Consider the following 20,365-nt stretch of genomic DNA (forward strand, 5'->3'; position numbering starts at 1 on the left):
ATTGATGAAGATAAGCCCAGGGTTATGGGAACAAAAGCCCAGCTCCTGGTATTAGCATTCAGCCAGCAAGAGACAAAAGGTGAGTGAGGATAAAGGGGAATTTAACACATCCTCTGATTTTAAAATTAGTCACAAGATCTGTTCTTTTTGCCTTTTTTTTCTGGGGAGATGATTATAGGGCAAGTGACAAAGGGTCCTCAGTGACTTCCTTTCTCTTCCTTTTCTTTGCTTGGTGGTGACAAAGCCGGCCTAGATGATCCCACTGTTGGCGGTAACATCCCAGGCATGGTAGTCAGGGGCCCATCAAACATACTCCTCTTCTCTCCATCGAACCACATCAAGGGGTTGACCTAGCCTAGTCAAGTTCACTGAGCTTTGTCATAGCTGTTGGAGCTGGGCCTGACTGACCTGGACATCCAGAGGGCACAGAGCAGGGAGTTCTCTTTGAGCCTCTTCAAGGTCACCTCTGTCCTCAGGGGACTTTGAAGGCAGGATGGTGATGATGCTTGTCCTGCCGGGAGGTGCCCTTGAGAGAGACCAGTGTCTCATCTGCTGGAATGTGGGTGACTCACAGGACTTATTTTTTGTCTCATTTTGAGTAGAATAGATGCCTTTCAGCACTATCTTCTCGGCCTTCAGAGCCTTTGCCTTGGCTTCGGTGTTGGGAGGGCCAAGAGCTTCCTTCTTTGCTTTTCCAGCACTATCTTGGTGAAGATGTCTTTTTCTTTTTAAAAATAGTCTTTTCACTGAATAAAAATAAATAAATAAAATACTATGTGTGGTAGACATTTTAGAAAGTACAGAGAGTTATTTTAAAAATTGTAAGTACATCATCAGATATAAACACTGTTTTATATTTATTATGTGCATGTGTATTTCATTTCCCCCCCTAATGAATATATATATTCATGCTGAATATAGACTTGCATCTAGAGTTTTTACTTAACTTTCTGTGTGAGCATTTCTCCCATGTCATGGTATATTTTTCAAATGACATTGATGGCTGCCTTCTCCGCGCATGAATCTGCTGCTCGGAACTCTCTCTTTTGTCCTCATTTAGCTTGTTTGCAGCCTTCCAACTTCACAGATGACACTGCCGTGACTCTCCTTGTAGGCTTATCTGGGCTCGCATCTCTGGCTCTTTTAGCTGGGTGGCATTTTCCAAGACTTGAAGTGTGGGACTGAGGGTCCCATTTGTTCCAACCAAAAGCCTGACCACCAGTCTTCTCCTTGATGCTCTGCCCTTGGGAGAAATCCCAAGCTAGTCAGTAAGTCTTCGAAGCCGCACTTGATGTGGTCTCTTCTAGAGCATTCAGATCCTTTTCCATGGTGGCCCACATCCAGTATACAACTCTGCTGATTTCAATTGGTGTCGGGGTGCCTGAGTGGCTCTGTTGGTCAAGCGTCCGACTTCAGCTCAGGTCATGATCTCATGGTCTGTGAGTTCAAACCCAAAGTCGGGCTCTGCTCTGACAGCTCAGAACCTGGAGCCTGTTTTGGAGTCTCTATTTCCCTCTCTCTCTCTGCTCCTGCCCTGCTCATGTTCTGTCTCTCTCTCAAAAATAAATATTTAAAAAAAAAGAAAGAATAAAAGGAAACAAAAAATTGGTGTAGCATTTCCCTGCCCTGTGCTGTTTCACAATCCCCACCACCTTAGCTAAGTGCTTCCAGAACTTTGGGTGTTCAGATATCATTTTCACAAAGTTTCCATTTTCTCATACCACTTGTATTGTTATTTAACCTTTATTTTTAAGGTTAACAGTGACTTAAAATGTAAATTTTAACTTAGCTGCAATAGGTAACGTGAAAACCCATGAAAATATTGGTTTGAGGTGCTGAACACATGTGTGCCTGTGTGTGCATATAATCTTTTTAATTCACATGAAAATAAATTCATAACTATTGAAGTAAAAAATAAAGATTCTCCCAACATTACCTAAAATTATCTCCTACAGTGACAAATATTCCCTATTTTGGGAAACACTACATTAGCTCCACCTTCCTGATACATTCTTCCCTCCCTTCTGATAGACTAACTCCTACTCACCTCTTGAGTCCTAGGCAGACTCGACTCTATAAAACAGCAAAAATAATATCTTGTGCAGTTAAAAAGATAGAATTAAAAAACACAAGCATGATAGAATATAAGTTGAAAAGCGAGTGAAGGGAGAAAAAAATGTCCCAAGAACTTATATTCTGAAATGTTAATGTGTTAATTCGGCATTCTGGAATTTCTAGGAATGGCCCTTAAAGAATAGAAACAGAGGCTCTACCTTCCAAACCAGGAGATGGAATATATATGGAATAAGAACAAATATTAGTTCAAAAATGCAAGTTAATATAAGAAAGGAAGACAAGAGCAACATATAAGAGAGGGCGTATACGGGGCACCTTTATGGGCTCAGTTGTTGAGCATCCAACTTTGGCTCAGGTCATGATCTCATGGTTTGTGGGTTTGAGCCCCACATCAGGCTCTGCATTCACAGCTCAGAGCCTGGAACCTCAGATTCTGTATCTCCCTCTCTCTCTGTCCCTCTCCTACTCACACTCATGCTCTGTCTCTCAAAAACACATAAGCTTAAAAAAAATAAAAGAGGGCAAATAGTATAGAATATGATGACAAAAATAAACCTGAGGATCTCAGCAAATGTAATTCAAGTTGTTCCTGATAAATGACAATGATTCTCATTCTGGAATTAAAGAAATCTATCTACATGATATTCATAAGATCCTCAAATATAAGGACATGGAAAGGCTGGAAAAAAGTCAAAAATTACATTCTTAGCAAATATTAAATAACCAAACTGGTACATCTGTCTCAATGTTGGGTCAAAATTAATGTAAGGCATTGTATGTTATGCCTTATAATGTTCAAATTGTCTTTGAATATTCTTTAGCATATGAAAAGCAGCTAAATCGAAATGTCTAAAAATAAAGTGGTCCCATTATAGTGATCTGGAATATACATTTGTGAGGTAAATGAATTAAAAAGAAAACCTGGTATACAATTCCATGCCAACACCATTCATGTCTTCATAAAGTCCCATGTCTCAAGCAGCCTCGCTGGAGAGAAAAGGGTGTGTTTGAGCATGCTGTGATCAATGGGTCTTGTGAGGATGGAGACACTGATGCCATGGGTGCTTAGGAAGAGTCTGTATAATATTATTTCACTAAATATAAGACATGATTAATGGGTGTTTGTTTTATACATGATTTGAAATATGTATACATAATTGAATGTATCTTATAGAATAGGTAGATGTGTGCCTCTGCGTGTATCATCAGGAGTTTACATGTCCATGTTGGCTTCACCATTCTGTGGATGTTGTCACTGGGAAATAAGTCATAGCCGATGGGGTTGTCCTGCGTTTTGGTACATGTAGCATTTTGTTGTAAGTCACACAGTTGCTGAGAGATAGAACCTGATGCCAAAGACTGGGAGCTTGGCACCAGAGCTGGGACCACTCTACCTTTTAGCACCTGTTGGGAGTCAGGAGGACAGAAACAAGTAACCATAAGTCTAAGTGATGCCAACTCTGTAGGGCAAGATATGGCCATGGGTTTGGGTTCAGGGTTGCAGCCTTCCTGAGAACTCTGACCTTGGCCAGCCCTGTGACAAAAGGTCCTCGGTAAGGAGACCCGGATTCTAGCTCTGGATCTGCCCATCATGCATGGGCTCTGTTATTTTGCCCATCATTTAATTTCTTGGAACTTAATGTCCTCACATGCAATAAAAAGGGCTATTTTAACCACCCGAATCTGTTATCTCTGTAAAATGGGAATAATATGCCCTGGCCTTCCCCCCAGTGGTATCCAGGTAAACGTTTAAAATTGGCTTTTTGGAAGCAAACAAATGAGATTTAAAAAACCAAATGAAACCAAACCAAAAAATTAGTTTATAGAATTTTTACCATTTGCCAATTTCTGTGATGTAAATACGTCAACCATGGCCAGTTTCAGCCTATGAACAAGAAGTTGCTGACAACAGGACTGGTGTGAGATGTGTTCAGCCAGGTGTCATGAGCTGCTTGGGGCCAGATGTGTCTCTTCACACAACTGTCAGGGACCAATATGGCTGCTAGCAGCTCTCACGTCCAAGGGTGTAATAAGGAGAGTAGAGTTTGAACCTCTAAGTCATACAAAATGGAGTCCGAATTTCAGCTCTGCCTCTCCCCAGTTGATTGATCCTGGTTAATTCATTTTGTTCTCTAAGCTCTAGTTGTCAAACCAAGAAAATGGGAATAATAGTACTCACAAGACAGAGTCTATTCATTCACTCACTTATTCATTTCATTCATCCATTCATTCATTTATTCAACAGGTGTTAATTAATCAAGACAATGATTACATCTAAGAGGTTAGCTAAATGCCAGGTGCCTTAACTTCTGTCCACTAAAAGAAGATTTTCCTATATTTGGTCCTTGGTTGTTTTTCCTTCTTATCCCACAATCTTTCCTATGGGGCGTCATCTCCATTGCATGGTCTGGACCTGCATAGACTCCCTGATCACAGTCTCCTAAGGACCCTTCTCCTCTGAGTTCCAGATGCTTGTATCTATCACCTGATGCCCATCTCCTGTGAGCTGTGCCATAGGCTCTCCAACTCAGCCTGTTTCCAAATGAATTCCTTAGCTCTTTCCATCCTCTCCATCTGTTCCTCCTATAGTCCTTGTTACTTCTCTCGGAGGATAGGGCCACCAGTCTCCCAAGAGCCCAGCTTCTATGGCTCGGGGCTTCCTTCCATTGGAAGAGCAGCTTTCTCAGGTGGCCGTGCTAGACAGGTTCCAACTACAATTTTGAGTTTATCTCATATGCTTCTTGTCACAATCAATATTTGTTGAATTAAATGAGTAAACTAATGTGAGAATTTCATGCACCATAATGGGATTTGAGGGAAGCTATTTCGGGGCATGGAGAGAGTTATTGATCTCTCTGAAGTCACATCACTTACACAACTGTACATTTTATCATTCCTAAGCTGAGAGCTGGGGCATAATAGACAATGAGATTGGTTCAAAATTGATTGATTGATGGATTGATTGATTCTTTCATCACATACAATTTTGAATACCTGCTAGGGTGCCAGACACTTTTTCTGGGGGGGATACTAATATGAACAAAAATAAGTCCAAGCATCTCATTATCTACTTGGGGGACGACTTAAAAAAGGTACAATGAAATGTGTGCTTTGAATGAAGGGTTGTAAAAAATGCTCTGTGTGCAGAGGGGACAGTGTGACAGGCTCTGCCTTTCAGAATCAGGGACAGCTTCACAGAGGTGGTAATATTTGTTTCATCCCTTCTTTAGGGAAGAAGAGTTTGGCAGTGGAGAAAGGAGTGGGGTGGAGGAAGAAAAGGAGATCCTAGGCAGGGGCAGCATGTGTAGAACTGGGTGGTGGGCAGCACTGTGGTATTTGGGCACTGTGGAGGATTTCTGTCCCATTGACTCATTAGACATAGTGAGTGTTAGAGCACTGCGGTCCAGTGCTGTTGACCCGGCCCCCTTCTGGACCCCACAAACTGACACAAGTACTGATTGTCTCGGAAAGGCAGCCACCTCCCTTGTCTGCTTGATGTGAGCGCTGCAGCGGCGCCCAGAAACTGGCATCCTCTCCAGCCCCACCAGTTCCTCGGATAATGACAAATCCCTTTCGTTTGCTCCCCATTATTTCACCGTAAATGAGAAAGCAATAAGAAGAGCCAGCAATGGGACTAATTAAATTGGCCGTTTCGGTGCCATTGATCCAGGGCCAGAAGGGAGAAAGGCTTATGATGGAGGATGCATGGAACGCATTTCTGTCACAATGCGGGGGCTGCAGGTGGTGCAGCAGCCTGGGGTCCAGGATGTGAGCTGTTCTGGGGACAGGCGCTGTACCCATAGATGGAGGGACACCCCACCTCTCCTGGAGGACACCTCCTGGGAGGCTGCCCTTCATTTCCTTCTCTGGACAGGAGGCAGCATGTGACAGCAAAGGCTGGAGGTGAGAATGTCAGTCTTTGTTCTGGGGAGTCCATGGTGAGATGTGAATGGTCGGTGCCAAAGGTGGTGAAAATAAATACATGAACGAATACATAAAAACTTAAAAGGAGCTCTACAGAAAGCCAGCTGAACTGGACTGACTCAACGCTGATCAGCACTGAGTTTTATGAATTAACTGACTGATGTTGGTCAGCACTGAGTTTAGAAGTTAGCTATTTCCATTCTATTTTGTGGAAAGTCACTTTTGTCGAGCAGGTGGATGAGCCCAATGCCTCCCCAGTTGTGGTCCCCAGTGGTACCTCCCCAGTTTCCTGTCCTAAACCACTTGCATTTTTTACAGGCATCAGAGTGATCCCACCTTCTTGCCTTTATTCATGTTACACCCCCTGTTCCTCTTCCAGGATTTCTCAAAGTGCCATCTGGGCACCATTTGCCATGGAAACATGTGGGGTTTTCACTGGAAATGTGGAAGCCAGACCCCAGCACGTTCCTGCTGAATCACTCTCAGGGGGCTGGAGCTCAGGATTGGGATTTTAGCAAATGCGGTGGGCGATTTCTAGCACCACTGGGGTTTTAGAACTACTGACCGCCTTTTTCTCTCTGTGTGGGAACACCTATTTGTCTCTCTCTCCACAGTGCTAGTGTGCTGAAATATGATCAGGACTCCCTGTTGTTTTAGGTTCAGACATAGCCAAAAGCTTTTTTATTTGATTCAAGATTGTTGTAAACTTCTGCAGAAAGGAGACAATGAATTGCAATGTCCATCTCAAAAACCACAAAATCTCAACCACTGACAGACTTTATAGTGGTAGGAGAATAACCATCCACAGAGGAAGAGGAAGGAATTTACTTTAAAATATTTGAGTTCAGTTGTGCCTGAAATGAATAACAGTAAGTAGAATTTGTGAATGATCATTACTTCTTACCTAGGTCATATTTTATGACCTTTCAAAGTAAGCTAAAACATTTTATAAATTTTGTAAAATGGTTTCCTCACCTTATGAGTTTCCCATCCTCACTGTAGAAACCAGAAATCTCAAATTCATAGCCTCCCTTGCAGTGAGGACACAGACCATCTGTACTTTCAACAAGTTGTGCTGGTCACTGGCACCCACACAGATCTGATGTGGAAGTGAGTAATGGGGGGGCAGTTTGACCCCTACAGTGACCCATTTTTCTGCAGAAGTTGGTTGGAGAAGCACCCAGGCTTGAGAGGGTCTTGGGAGCAGATCCAATTCCCAGTGCAGTTTCTTTGCACTGGAGGCCATCATTTTCTAGCAGTTCATAAACTATGGTACATCTAATGAACTCCAGGGCTGGTGTTCTTACCAGTTAGGGATGTTGCCCCTGAAAACTGAAGCTCATGTCTGACTCACCAGATGTCCCTGTGAGTCTCTGAGCTACCCAGTTCTCCACTCTTTCTAACATCCCCCTTAGTACAATGGCCAAAATCACAAAATCCACACCTATACAGTTCTATTCACCCAATCTACAGACTTTAATCCAATCCCACCAGCTAAGTCATGAAGGTTTTTGTGCAAGAGATGGAAACATCATTTTTTGGTCCAGGATCCCATCTAGGAATACACATTTTATTTAATTGTTATACATCCTTAATCTCTTTTAATCTGGAACAGTTCCTCAGTATTTCTTTTCCTATCTTGACCTTTACATTTGCTAAGAAAACAGAGAGGCATTTTATTTTGTAGAAGATGTCTCAGTTGGGTTTGTCTGATGTGTCCTCATTATTAGAATGATGTCACATGCATATTTGGCAGAAAAACGATGGAAATGCTATTGTGTCCTCCTCAGTGCCTCATATTAGGAGGCACATGATATTGATTTGGCCCTTACTCAGGATGTTTCTTTGATCACTTGGTTAAGGTGTTGACCTCTAGGTTTCTCTACAGTAAAGTTACTATTTTTCCCTTTGTAATTATTATGCACCCCAAATCCTTTAAATCATGTCTTTCCTGCTTTTATCAGTCAGAACCAGTTTCTGTTTCTGGCAACTAGGAGCCCTAACAGTGACATCTCTATCAATGCTTTTCATATTCATATTTACTCACACAGTGAGTCCTCCAAGTCACTGTGATTTATGCAAGAAGTAGCAAGATTGTGTGTAGGTTTTAAGCAACATCTTAGTGGCTGCATTGGAGGAACGATGTAAGAGGGGCAAGACTCAGGCAGGAAGCCCATTGGGTTGATTCTGCTATAGTTGAGGTATGATGAGATGGAGAAAGGCAATGAAAGGAGGGGATGTTTTAGAAAATAATGAAAATGCTATGACTCATCAATGACCCACTCTATACCAGGCTCTTGTATTTTATTTTACTTTATTTTATCTTATTTTGTAAAGAGAGCAAGCACACACAAGTAGGGTAGAGGGGCAAAGGGAGAGGGAGAGAGAATCCCAAGCAGGTCCCATGCTCAGTGCCGAGGCTGATGTGGAACTCAATCCCATGACCCTGGGAACATGACCTGAAATGAAATCAAGAGTTGGATTCTCAACTGACTGGGCCACCCAGTTGGCTGTACCAGGCTCTTGTATACACTGTTTCTGTTCTTCATAACAGCCCTCAACACTGTGTCTAGCACTACCTCTCCTCATAAGGACATGAGGCTGCTGGATTTGTCTATCAATGCAGAGCTAGTGAAGGCAGAGCCAGTGTCCCTAGCCAGGAGCACCTGGCACTAAAGTGCATGCACATTCCCACGAGCTTCGCACCTCACCTGGATGCGAATCCTCTGTGCCTCTGAAAATCCCAAATCCTTTGTGCCTCTGAAAATCCCAAAGTGGCAGTGACAAATAGAGGCAGCTCTTCTGGCTGTCTGGATCCCAAGGCAGCTCACAGAAGGGCAAGAGCTCACGCACTGCAACTTAAATGCGTGCTGCTGCCGAGGGAGAGGAGTGCACCTGAGGAACAGGTCTGTGGTGTCGCTGACATAGGACGACAGCTGGGGGGAGGATCTCTGCTCCTTGTGTGTCTGGTGGAGGGAAGATGTTTGCAAATGTGGCCAATCTGATGTTTAGTGGTCTCTGCAAATGCAGATAGATGTACTCTGTGAGCTGAGATGGAGCCTGGGAGTTCTTGCTGCATCAGAGTCGTTCAGGCTTAAAAGGAAGAAAAAGGAGAATTAGCTCAAGCTCCCACCTTTTCTCATCGATGTGGGGGCTGGGAGGGAGGTGGCTCTGTGAAAGACACACTCATCTTCCTCTATTCTATCCCACCCAGGATTCTTTGCCTACAGGGCTCTTGGTGGGACTTGAGGCACCTGGGGTGCACTATTTAAAGAGCCCTCAGAGTTGGCCCACCTGGGTGACTCAGTTGGTTAAGTGTCTGATTCTTGGTTTCAGCTCAGGTCACGATCTCACGATTTGTGAGTTTGAGCCCCACATTTGGCTCAGTGTGGAGCCTCCTTGGAATTCTTTCTCTCCCTCTCTCTCTTCCCTTCCCTCAGTGTCACTCTCTCTTTCTCTCTCAAAATAAATAAATAAACTTTAAAAAAAAGAGCTTGGGGTTAGGGGCCTCTTGGATCTCCCCCAGTCCAGGCTCTGCTGGACTCTTGGGGTAATCTGTGCCACGGGGTTAGGGATGGACATTCTGTAAAGTCCCTGTTTGTTGAAATTCTAGAATTCTACAAATCCACTTAACATCTCCCCCTTCATTTCCCACTGTATTGCTTCTTTTTCCAATGCTAATTAATATTTCAGGAAACCTTGGTGTTTGAAGCTTAACCTTGTGATTTTGACTATTTGGCAGTCTCTGAAGATCCATGTCATATGTTGATTTGAAACTTCGTTGCAAAGTTTGAATTTCAAGGGCTTCGGGACCGCCTTGCTGGAGTGGGCACTTAGCTGGTGCACAGGCCACAGGCAGCCTTGTCCTTCCCTACCTTGGCCATGTGGCCTCTGCATTATCATGTTCAAAATTAAGAATGACTGCCACTGGCCCTCAAGGGTGTATTGTTGGCCAGAGACTGTGATCTGTGCTCCCCATGCATTCTATCATTTATTCCTCACAAAACTTTGTGCAATGGTGTCTCTTTATGCAGAGAAAGGGGAGATCAGTCCTATTAGTTGTGGTTCCCTTGGGGTCATGGCACTAAGCGTCAGAGCTAGGATTTGAACCCAGCTCTGCTTCCTTTCAAAGCCCATGTTTCTCACTGCTGGAGAGATCTCAGTGGTGTTTCTTTCTAGGCTCAGGAAGGAAGGTTTGTGGGTAGGCAACTGCCATTAGGGCATCACAGCGTTTCTGTATTCAACAAATATTGATTGAGCTTCTACTTTGTGCCAGACATTGCTCCATGAATGGTGTTTGTGCAGCAGTGAACAAAGAGGGACACAAGACCCTGTCCTCTTGGAGCTTTCCAAGTGTGTACACATCAATAAACTATACAACAGCAGATATTCTGTGAGGGAGGCTGACAAGGGCTTGGGAGAAAAAGCAGAGAGAGGGTAGGACAGGCAGGTCTCAGAGGTGAGGTAGAATGTGCTGGAAAGAGGAGTGGCAATGCATTGGCCCAGACACAGTGCCTAGTGTTCAGGGACAGCCAGGAGGCCTGCATAACTGGGGTGTGAGCCTGTGGGACCCCTGTGAAGAGACAAGGCCAGCCAGGCCACAGGCCCGAAGCACAAGAATGGTCAGCGGGCCATTCCACCAATGGCAATTTCTGCTCTGAGGGAGATGGGAACCACTGGGGGCTGCAGCAGAGAGCTGACTTGCTCTGATGACTGTTTTAAATCACCCCAGCATGTGAAGAGTTGACTCAGATGAGGCAAGGACAGGAGGGAAGCCGGAGTTCCAGTGGGACGCAGTTGCTGGGGTTGGCCTGAGGCATGAGGATGGCCTGGGCCCACGTCCTGGTGGAGGTGAGGTACTGGTCAGACTGTGCACACATTTTAAAGGCAGAGCCAACAGAATTTGCTGGCCAATGGATGCCGGAAGCAATTCTGAGCTTATTTCAGTGACAGAACTTATTTAAATAGCTTTTTAAATGTCCTTCATGGTGTCTCAAAAAGATTCCTAAAGGTCTAGCAGAGGTTCTTTAGCTATTTTGATTAGAGTGCCTTTAGAGGAAGGAGCCACTTGCCACACAAATGTGGAGATTAGCCAAGATCTTAGCTTCTTACCCTCATGAGTGTCTAACGTGTATATGACTTTTACCTGGTTGTGGACTTGGATCAAGAAGATCCTGCTAGAATCTTCTTATGTCTGAGGAGGTGAGAAGCCGGAAAGCTCCCTGGGAACAGGCTGAGGTGGTGACAGCAGCCTTCTGTGCTGGGAAAACCAGGAGCCCATCGTTCCAAGAAGAAGGTGCCTGTGGAGCGGGCAGGGGCCCCATCTTGGCAGCACATACCCACAGATGTCTGCGAGTTTCAGAGCAGCAGATGGAAGAAGAGTCGTGAGCCTCGGAGCAATGAGGGCAGTCCTGGGGAACCCCGACTCTCAGTTCAGCCGGCCACACTGGCTGGAAGGAAAGTCCTGGGAAAGGGCACTGTGGTTATCGATCTGCTCAGAGCGGCCAGCACATGGAACCCCTGTGCACAGAAAGTGTGGGTTCCCCGTGGTTTCTGCAAGGGCATTTCCAAGCCTGATGGGCACCTCAGTTCACTTCCAGTCATGGCGGCCAGTGCTCTAGACTTAGAAGTGGAAGCCTTATTCTAAATCCTGGATCATGGCACTTGGGTGGCTCCATCAGTTAAGCGTCCAACTTCAGCTCAGGTCATGATCTTGTGGTTTGTGAGTTCAAGCCCCATGTTGGGCTCTGTGCGGACAGCTCTGAACCGGGACCCTGTGTGTCTCCATCTCTTTCTGCCTCCCCCCTCAATTAAATAAATATTAAAAGAAAACATTTAAAAAGTTAAAAGAAACTCTGGCTCTGCTACCTCTTAGCCAAGTGACTGTGAACAAATCATGTAACCTCTTTAAGCAGTTGCATTAGAGTACAGTTTGGTACACAAGAGTATGGATATGTAGTAGAATGCCCTCGGGGCCTTTTCCTGTGAGGGGGTGGTACTTGTGACCATGTGCTCTGCGTCAACCAGTGAAATGTGTACAGAAATGACAGCAGAGGCTTCTGGCCTTGAAGAGTCAGTGTATGGCTTTGCCATGCTTTCCTCGCCTTGTCTCTGTGACTGTGGACGTGTGGATCTAGAGGGAGCCTCCCTCAGCGTGAATCCCAGAGGAATTACCACATGCAGAAACCCTAGTCCACTGATGGCATGTAAGTAAGGCTGAGGGAGAAACAAACTTGTTTTGCTTTGAAACTTTAACAATTTCCGGGTTGTTTGTTCCTATGGAATAATGTAGCCTGTCTTGACTGATGAGATGGAAATGATAATCTCTTCTGATGTGCCTAGCACAGGATGGTCCTGATGATTGGACTCTTCCCTCTCTCTGGAACCTTCCATTTCCCTCTCCACTTCAGGCTAACTCTTATTTTCTCTCTAGATGTCAGCTGAAATGGGGCTTCATTAGAGAGGCCCTTCCCTGGAGCCCTCATGGAGTTACCCTCTTCTGCTGTGAGAGCTTTTATGCAGAAACTTCCTTCTTCTTTTCTGGCCTTCATCTCACCTACAATCCCCTCTCGAACAGCCTGTCACACCACTACCTTTCAAATCTGTGAGGGCAAGCCCTTGCCTGCCTTGAATTGCTGTCCTCCCTCCTTGAGCAGCACCAGGCATAGGGTAAGAGCCCACAGATAAACGCATATGACCAAGGGAGCGCCTGCACAGCAACGGTGGCCTTCATTTTCTCTCTTCACCACCCTTATAATATTTCTCTTCTTCCCTCGGAGGCTTTGTATTTGGGAAGGTTTCTGTCCACCAGACAAACTGTATTTTAACAGAGCAATTCATTTGACTATTTCTTATGACTCAACGACATGTGTAGCTGCTGATAAGAGCTACTGATCAGCAGGAGATAATCACCGTGACCACATCAATGGATTTAATTCCAGCCCCAAGCAAAGCAAACACATGTTTGTGTTTGTGCAGCTTTACAGAATCCTTAACAGTTGCTTCAACCAAAAGGGCTCATCATGTTTATTTAACAGGAGACCCTGAGGGAGGCAGCTCATCCGTGTCATCAAGGACTTGTTTCCCGTCTTTTGCCTCTGCCTTCCTCAGCCTTCTTTTCATGCTGTTGCCTCTTTATCTGCCCAAGATGTCTCCAGCTGGTCCAGGGATTGAGACGGGGTAAAGGAGCCAAGATCCCATCTTGCTTTAGGGCAGATAGGCGTTAGAATATAAGTCCTCAAGATCTCTTCATTCATTTCAAGAAGTAATCTAAAGGGCCATAATGCAGGCAAGTGGTGCAGCAGAGGCAGAGGGGCTAACCTTGAATGTTTGTAAGCAGGTGACTGGAATCTGCCCCAATTACCACCTCATCTAGCCTATCTTTGGGCAAGTTATATACTCAGCTGATGGCTTGGTCTTGTTTCAGCCATCTTTATTTAATCTGATTTTCCAGATGAGGAAACCAAGACCCAGAAAGGTGAAGTGACCCTCTTAAGGTCAGACAGGTGTGAGTAGCAGGACAAGGTTGGAGAAAAGTGGGAAAGCTCCTGACTTCCTGTCTGGTGCTCCCTCCCTGACAGACCTGTTTGGGAGAGTGTCACGTGCTCTCTGAGTGAGGGAATAGGGCCGTACACCCTATCTGTTGTTAGGGCGTGACCATTTACTGTGTTGGGAGGGATTGTTGACCAGTGTTAGCTATTCAGTCGTGGACTTTCAGACTTGGCTTTCAGGCTATGTTTACAAAATGACTCTTGGTAAGTAAATAAATCTGGATGTCATGCATTATTGCAAAAACTGCCCCTGCCAATCAGAGAATTTACCCACTACTGTGGTAACAAAGGGTGGTGAGAATAGGACCATCTTGAGTTTTAGTAAGAATGAAGAATGCTAACCCTGGCAGTGATTCCTTCCATGGTACCATCACCCCAATATCATGGACAGATCTAAACAAATACAGAGTTCAGGGTCGCATCCCTTGGAATACCCAGACAGGTCCCACATGTGTGTCTTCACAAAGTTTTCTCAGGAGATTCAGGTAATTGGCCTAGTATTTCAGTCACTGAGTGGACAGGATGGGATTTCTTGTAGTAGCCTTTGGACATCTTTAAATTGTGGTCTATTTGCTTTGCTTTCAGACAAAATGTGTGTTAGCACCAGACGGATGGATATCACTCACTGATGCCCAGATGGTCCAAACTGTTGAACTTCTTAGAAGCACTTTTAACCGTGGGCATGATTTGCTTTTGCCTTAAAATATATAATTTGAAAAATATATATTATTCATCATTTAGGAAACTAAAGGCAAACATTGAATACTGTTAGTATTCCAATCAATTAGAGGATGCTGTCTAAACAACATTTAAAAAATTACAAAGACTGGGCACCTGGCTGGCTCAGCTGGGTAAGTGTCTGACTCTTGATTTCAGCTCAGGTCATGATCTCACAGTTCAGGAGACTGAGCCCTGTGTCAGTCTCCATGCTTAGAGTAGAGTGTGGAGGCTGTTTGGGATTCTCTCTCTCCCTCTCTCTCTGCCCTTGCTCCTGCTTAAGCTTTCTCTCTCAAAATAAATAAATAAAATGTTAAAAAAAAGACAAAGATTAAACCCATCAGATGTTATCAATCATCACTTTAGATCAGTAGTTCTCAACAGGAGTGACAGGTACGTTCAATAATGCCTGGAGACACTTTTGGTCATCCCACTTGACAGGGGTTGGGGGGTCCTGACGTCTTGGGAGTAGACTGGGATGCTGCTATCCATCCTGTAATGCACATGAGAGCCTCTCCCAACGAGGACTGATCGAGCCCCCAGTACTGATAGTGCTGGCTTGAGAAATCCTGCTTTAGAGGCTCTAACTCAGGCTTGAATATAATTCCTTCATCACTAATCTTTTAGCATGGCATGTGTATGTATATACATGTGTGTGTGTGTGTGTGTGTGTGTGTGTGTGTGTGTGTATGTATACATGTGTGTGATGGGGGCCAAGGCCTCCATGATTCCAGGACATTCTTCTGTGGATCCATGTGTGTACCTTCTGCCATCTTTAAGCCCTGCTGGGGAAGACTTTCAGGGACTCCTTTATTCATATGTGTCCATCATAACCGCCAGATAAATAGTTGTCTCCTCTTTGGATCCCTGCAGCTGCTGAGGCCCCGAGGACCATAGTGTGGTCCTTGGGCTTCCCCACCCCAAGGTGGATCATGAACTTTCTCTGACGTCCCATCTCTCCACTCTGCTGAGAGGTCTTGCTCCTGCCTTAACTTTTCTGGCACAGTCAGTGTCCCCTTGCAGTCTTGTCAATCACCCTCTATTGGAAAACACTTCCTCTTATGTTAGAAAGGCTTAGACGCTGCATGGCAGAGTCAAAGTTGTTCTGCAAGGGGAGGCAGAGCTCACCTTCACCACCAACTTGCTGTGTGGCCTTAGGCATCTTCCTTTCCTTCTCTGGTCCACACTTTACTCTCTGTGCAATCGATGGCTAGTTGAGAAGGGTTCTCAGGTCCCTTCCTGGTTGGACATGGGGACCTCTGAAGTTGGAAAGGTCTTTCCCTCCACACAGGGACCCACAGATTAACCAGACAGAACACATCTTGTGAGCCACACCTGCACTTGTGTTTTTTCCCTAAATACTAAGAGGAATGTTCAAGCTTATCATTCTGGGCAGCATTCTACACCCACACTGACGGATGTCAATTTTGGCATTTATTAGAATGCCAGTAAATCTTGAAAACAATAAATATCTCATTACTTTGCTGATGGTGTGTCTTTAAGTGCTACTTCAGAATGCCTGTCCTCATTCCGCTTGATTTATAACAAAGACTCGTTTTAATCTTGTGGTCTTTCATCTTTTGCAAGCACCTTGTTGGACTCTAATCAGATTTCTGTAATGCCTTTAGAGCAACCGGCCAGGATGCCAGAGTGGGTATTCCAGGGATGATGTGGTTTGGAGTCTGATTTCCCGACCTATGATTGCCAGTTTAAATGACGCAGACTTTGAGGTCTGATGGACTCCAATTAATATCGCATGTCCCATTCTCTCACAGCGGACTGGGTCATCTGGGACGAACCAGCATGCCTCCATTCACCTGAGTTTCCTCGCCTGTAAGTGGGGGATCATGGGTTAAGGGAATGAACTGATGAATGAATAGCACCTATCCTGGTTTCTGGACTAGAAGAAATGTTCTGATGATGGTGACCTATTAAAATGATTATTACTTTGAAGAAAGAATCAAGAGCTTCTACTCAGAAAGCCCTGGAGGCCAATGTCAAGGGCTGTACATCAAATCTTCTTCTGTTTTAATACTGAATTAACAACCAGGCAGGGGGAAAAATGGAACATTTAAATATTTAAACCAAACATTTAATTTTTAAACATGAACATTCTTTTTATAACTTGGACTGCTCTTCAAGGCCTGTGGAAAATTCCCCAAGCTTCTGCTATCTGCCCTCCTTCCGAGGTGTTTGCTAAGGATCACTGCTAACCTTGGATACCTCTGAACTTGGCAAGGAATGATACATTTGTTTTATTCTGAAGAAGGCACATTTGTGTCCCAATAAAGGTATTTCTGACAAGTTTCTATGAAGAAAGAGGAGCTAATCCTTGTTTAATAGAAATGAAGCTGAATCTAACGGGAAGGGAATGATTTTATGTGACTCTCTTGATTCGTGCTCTCTACCAGACCCAGTTCCAAGTGTTGTTCATGTTATCGCTTCAAATTGCACCATAAAAAAACCCCATGGCATAGCTTTTGCAGTAATTGTGTTTTCGTCCATAGGAAAGTGAGGTTCAGTATAAGGTAACCGAGGACCCCAGGGTCATGGGTGCTCTAGAGTGGACCTTGATGCTTCCACATCCTCTTTCTTGACAGGGCCCCTGATTTTTGCATGGAGATCCACTGTCTTCCCCCCGCCCCCCCCCCGCCCCCAGGCTGTTGCTGTTGTTTGTGGATTTAAATCCACCTGCACTTTGCATGTGTTATTGGTCTCATGACACGGCTGCTCACAATGGCCACAGCCCCTGGATTATGCATGTGGACCAGTAGAGGCCACGTAGAGGCATCGAGATGCCCCTAGGATTCTGGAAGAGACATTGATGCCCCTCTTGGCAGTCTTGCCACCAGGAAGCGAGAGCCTGCTGAGGAAGAAGCTGGCGGAAGAGAGGATAGCTGGTCTAGTTGAATCTCCAAGGTCATCACTTACCTTCAAGGAAAGAGGTTTGCGAACATTTCGGTGGCTCAGTCGGTTAAGCATCTGACTCTTGAATTCAGCTCTCAGGTCATGATCTCATGGATCGTAGGTTTGAGCCCCATATCAGGCTCTGCACTGACAACATAGAGCCTGTTTGGGATTCTCTCTCCCCCACTCTCTCTGTCCCTCGCCTGCTCTCTCTCTCTCTTTCTCTCTCTCAAAATAAATAAATAAAACTTTTTATTTTAAAGAAATGAGGTTTCTCTCCTCTTGAGTAATGCAGCAAACTCCCATTGAGCACTGACTATGTTGGTGTAAGGCTGAGGTGGGGCACCATTGGGGTGTGCCTCATGACCCGGGAGGTCTTGCGGACGGCTTGGCTGCCGGAGCGGGGGAGTGCATCGCCAGCAGGCTCCCTGTGGTGAGGCTGGCAAGGAGCACCCAGCGTCTCCTGAACGAAACTCAAAATCTCTTTTTGTCTCCAAAAATATGACTGGGGCCAGATGACCTTTCCAGAGGCAACCCATGGATGAGGAAACTTGGGAAAGACATGAAGAGAACCTAGTATGTCTCAAAGAACCCATTTGACCAGAATTTCACAAAGCGTGCACAGCAGAAGGAGGAACGGCTGGCTGCAAGCTCAGAGCCCCCATTCCTTCTGTCCCGCGAACCTGCTTAGGACCTGGAGCACAGCCCTCAAGCTCTCTGAGCCTCGGCTTTCCCATGTGTGAAATGAGAGTGGCCTCCAGGTAGCTCGGCTGTTCTGGAGCCGTGGGGTCACATGCAGAGGCAAAGCCATCCTTTTTCCCCTCCCTCCTCACCCCCACTCCACCTGTGTCCCCTGCTCAGTGCATGCAACAGGGAGCATGAGTGACCAGAGGAGAGGCAGGCTCACCAGGGGAGAGGCGTGGAGGGTAATGAATAAACAAGGTGGCGGGCAACTTCCTCCTGCTGGCATGGTTACAGTCCCCGTTATATATGGCCATCGAGGACTTCCATCCAGGGCTGACCAGCTGCAAATATTTAACACATCCCGTGGTGGAAGGAATGGCCACCAATCACCAGCAGCCCTTAGCAGTGACCCTAAAGGAAGCCAAGGGTGAAATCTCACTGGTGTCAACCTTCTCAGTTGGCATCTGTAATGACCAAGAAATGCCTGAAGCCCCTGCCGACTGTATGCTTAAAGGTGACCCTCGATTTATTTATGAGACAGTGGAGTCCTTTAACTTTTGAACTTTTTGATGGGTTGAGCCTGCCAAATTGTGATTCCAGAAGCATTTTGAGTAAGTAATTATTTTTCCAAAAGAACTAATGTAACTAATGTCACTGACTAATGATTGTGTGCTTGCTGTGCTGAGCTTGGAATTAAAAAATTGTTTTTAATGTTTATTTATTTTTGAGAGGAGGGAGAGGGAGAGAGAGAGGGAGAGGGAGGGAGAGAGAGAGAGAGAGAGAGAGAGAGAGAGAGAGAGAGAGAGAGGAGAATGAGGAGGGGAAGGGAAGAGAGAGAGGGAGACACAGAATCTGAAGCAGGTTCCAGACTCTGAGCTGTCAGCACAGAGCCCGTGTGGGGCTCGAACTTACGAATGGTGGGATCATGACCTGAGCCAAAGTCAGACACTTAACCAACTGAGCCACCTGGGTGCCCCTAAGATGTGCATTTTTTTGGGTATCTCTCCTTCACCTTTAGAATGACCCTATGAGGTTGGTCTTACTTTGTCCTCACTCTGTAGATGAGGAAACTGGAATTCATAGAGACTAAGTAGTTGGGCCACAGTCACCCAGCTATAAAGTGGCCAAACTGTGTTAACTCAGAATGCAGAATTCAAGCTTTTGACCACATCATGATTCAGTGTCTCTTCATTTAAACCCTGAATAGGTCTGTCTAGAGGTAGGGCGATCAGACAGCTTATCACCCAAGCCCGTACATGTTGAGGAGTGAAGGGGGAACCGCTGTCACCCTATCATAGCAGGAGTCGATCAGGGCTGTCCTGGCAAACAGATGCATCTAGTCACCCCAGGACTCAGAGCAGTGGCATAAAAGCTGGAGTCAATTTATTCTGACCTTATCCATTCTTCTCACTTCCCACTGGGCTCAGGCCACCAAGTCTGTCACTTACTGAAACCACAGGAACTAATGTGGACGTGAACACTCATTGTAAACTGTAAAACACTATCCAAATTCGATTAATGCATGCAAATTACATTTATTAACCCTGGGCATATGCTGGGCATGGTCATGACACTTTGCCTGGGTTATATCGTTTATTCCCCACAGCAGCCCCATTGTTGTGTCTCGATGCTGACATTTGACAGAGAAGGAAACAGAGGGTAGGACAAGTTGAAGTGGTTAAAGGGGAAGGCAGCCGCCTGAGGCAACGTCTGGTGTAACATCTAGGGCTGGTTGTCCGCTTAGTGCATGATTATTGTTGGAGAGGACTGTTGTGCTTGAAATCAAACAGCCCAGCGCCATTTCCAAGAGCCTGGCTTCTCTGCCTGTGTTGGACCATGAGCCTTTCCCCACCAGTGTTCTGGTTGTCCTTTGCCTTTTCCAGAGGTTGTGTGCTGTGGCTCCCAGCTTGACATTGGCTGGGAGGTTTCAGGAAGAGGTGAGAAGCTAGGGGTCCTTCATGTAGGAGGCGGCGTTGGACTGAGTCTCCGACTGAGTGGAGGCTGCCGTCCTGGCCCCATTGTAGAACGGCCCTCGGGTCTCACAGCTCTTGGCCTCAGGAACATGGCGGCTGCCTTCACACAGCATTTGGGCAAGAGGTGTAATGTGTTCATAGCCTTTGACTCCGTTACTTGTTTCCTGAGAATTTACCCCAAGGGGATAATCCTGACTCTTGAGGTAGTTTTCTGCACAGAGATGGGGAAGAGGCCAATGGTGTCCAGGAGAGCAGGGGGCCAGTGATCCTTTTTCAGTGGGAGGGAAAGGGGCCAGGGGCCAGCCAGACTTGGGTCTGAATTTCACTCTGCTGCAGATGACACCTGTGAAGTCTCACTGAGACTCTTACTCTTTGTCTAAAAAGGAGATAATGATGCTTTCTTCCTGGGGTCATTGGGAAGATAAATGGAATTATGGATGGATCAATAGATATCTTTACTTCGCAAAGTATTTCAGGTATTCTGTCAGGATTTATACAGTAAAAGAGAAAAGGAAAACAAAGAAAAATGTATGT

General features: G+C 45.4%; 1 long non-coding RNA gene across 1 annotated transcript in view; it reads left to right on the top strand.

Moving 5' to 3' along the window:
* The first annotated feature begins 5,845 nt into the window (after nucleotides 1-5,845).
* Nucleotides 5,846-20,365, top strand: part of LOC115279069 — a 29,673-nt gene continuing 15,153 nt past the window's right edge. The window contains exon 1 of the long non-coding RNA XR_003903181.1: nucleotides 5,846-5,979. This is a non-coding gene — a long non-coding RNA (uncharacterized LOC115279069). The remainder of the gene's footprint in view (nucleotides 5,980-20,365) is intronic.

Source organism: Suricata suricatta, chromosome 15 (genome assembly GCF_006229205.1).
Source record: "Suricata suricatta isolate VVHF042 chromosome 15, meerkat_22Aug2017_6uvM2_HiC, whole genome shotgun sequence".
NCBI lineage: Eukaryota > Metazoa > Chordata > Mammalia > Carnivora > Herpestidae > Suricata > Suricata suricatta.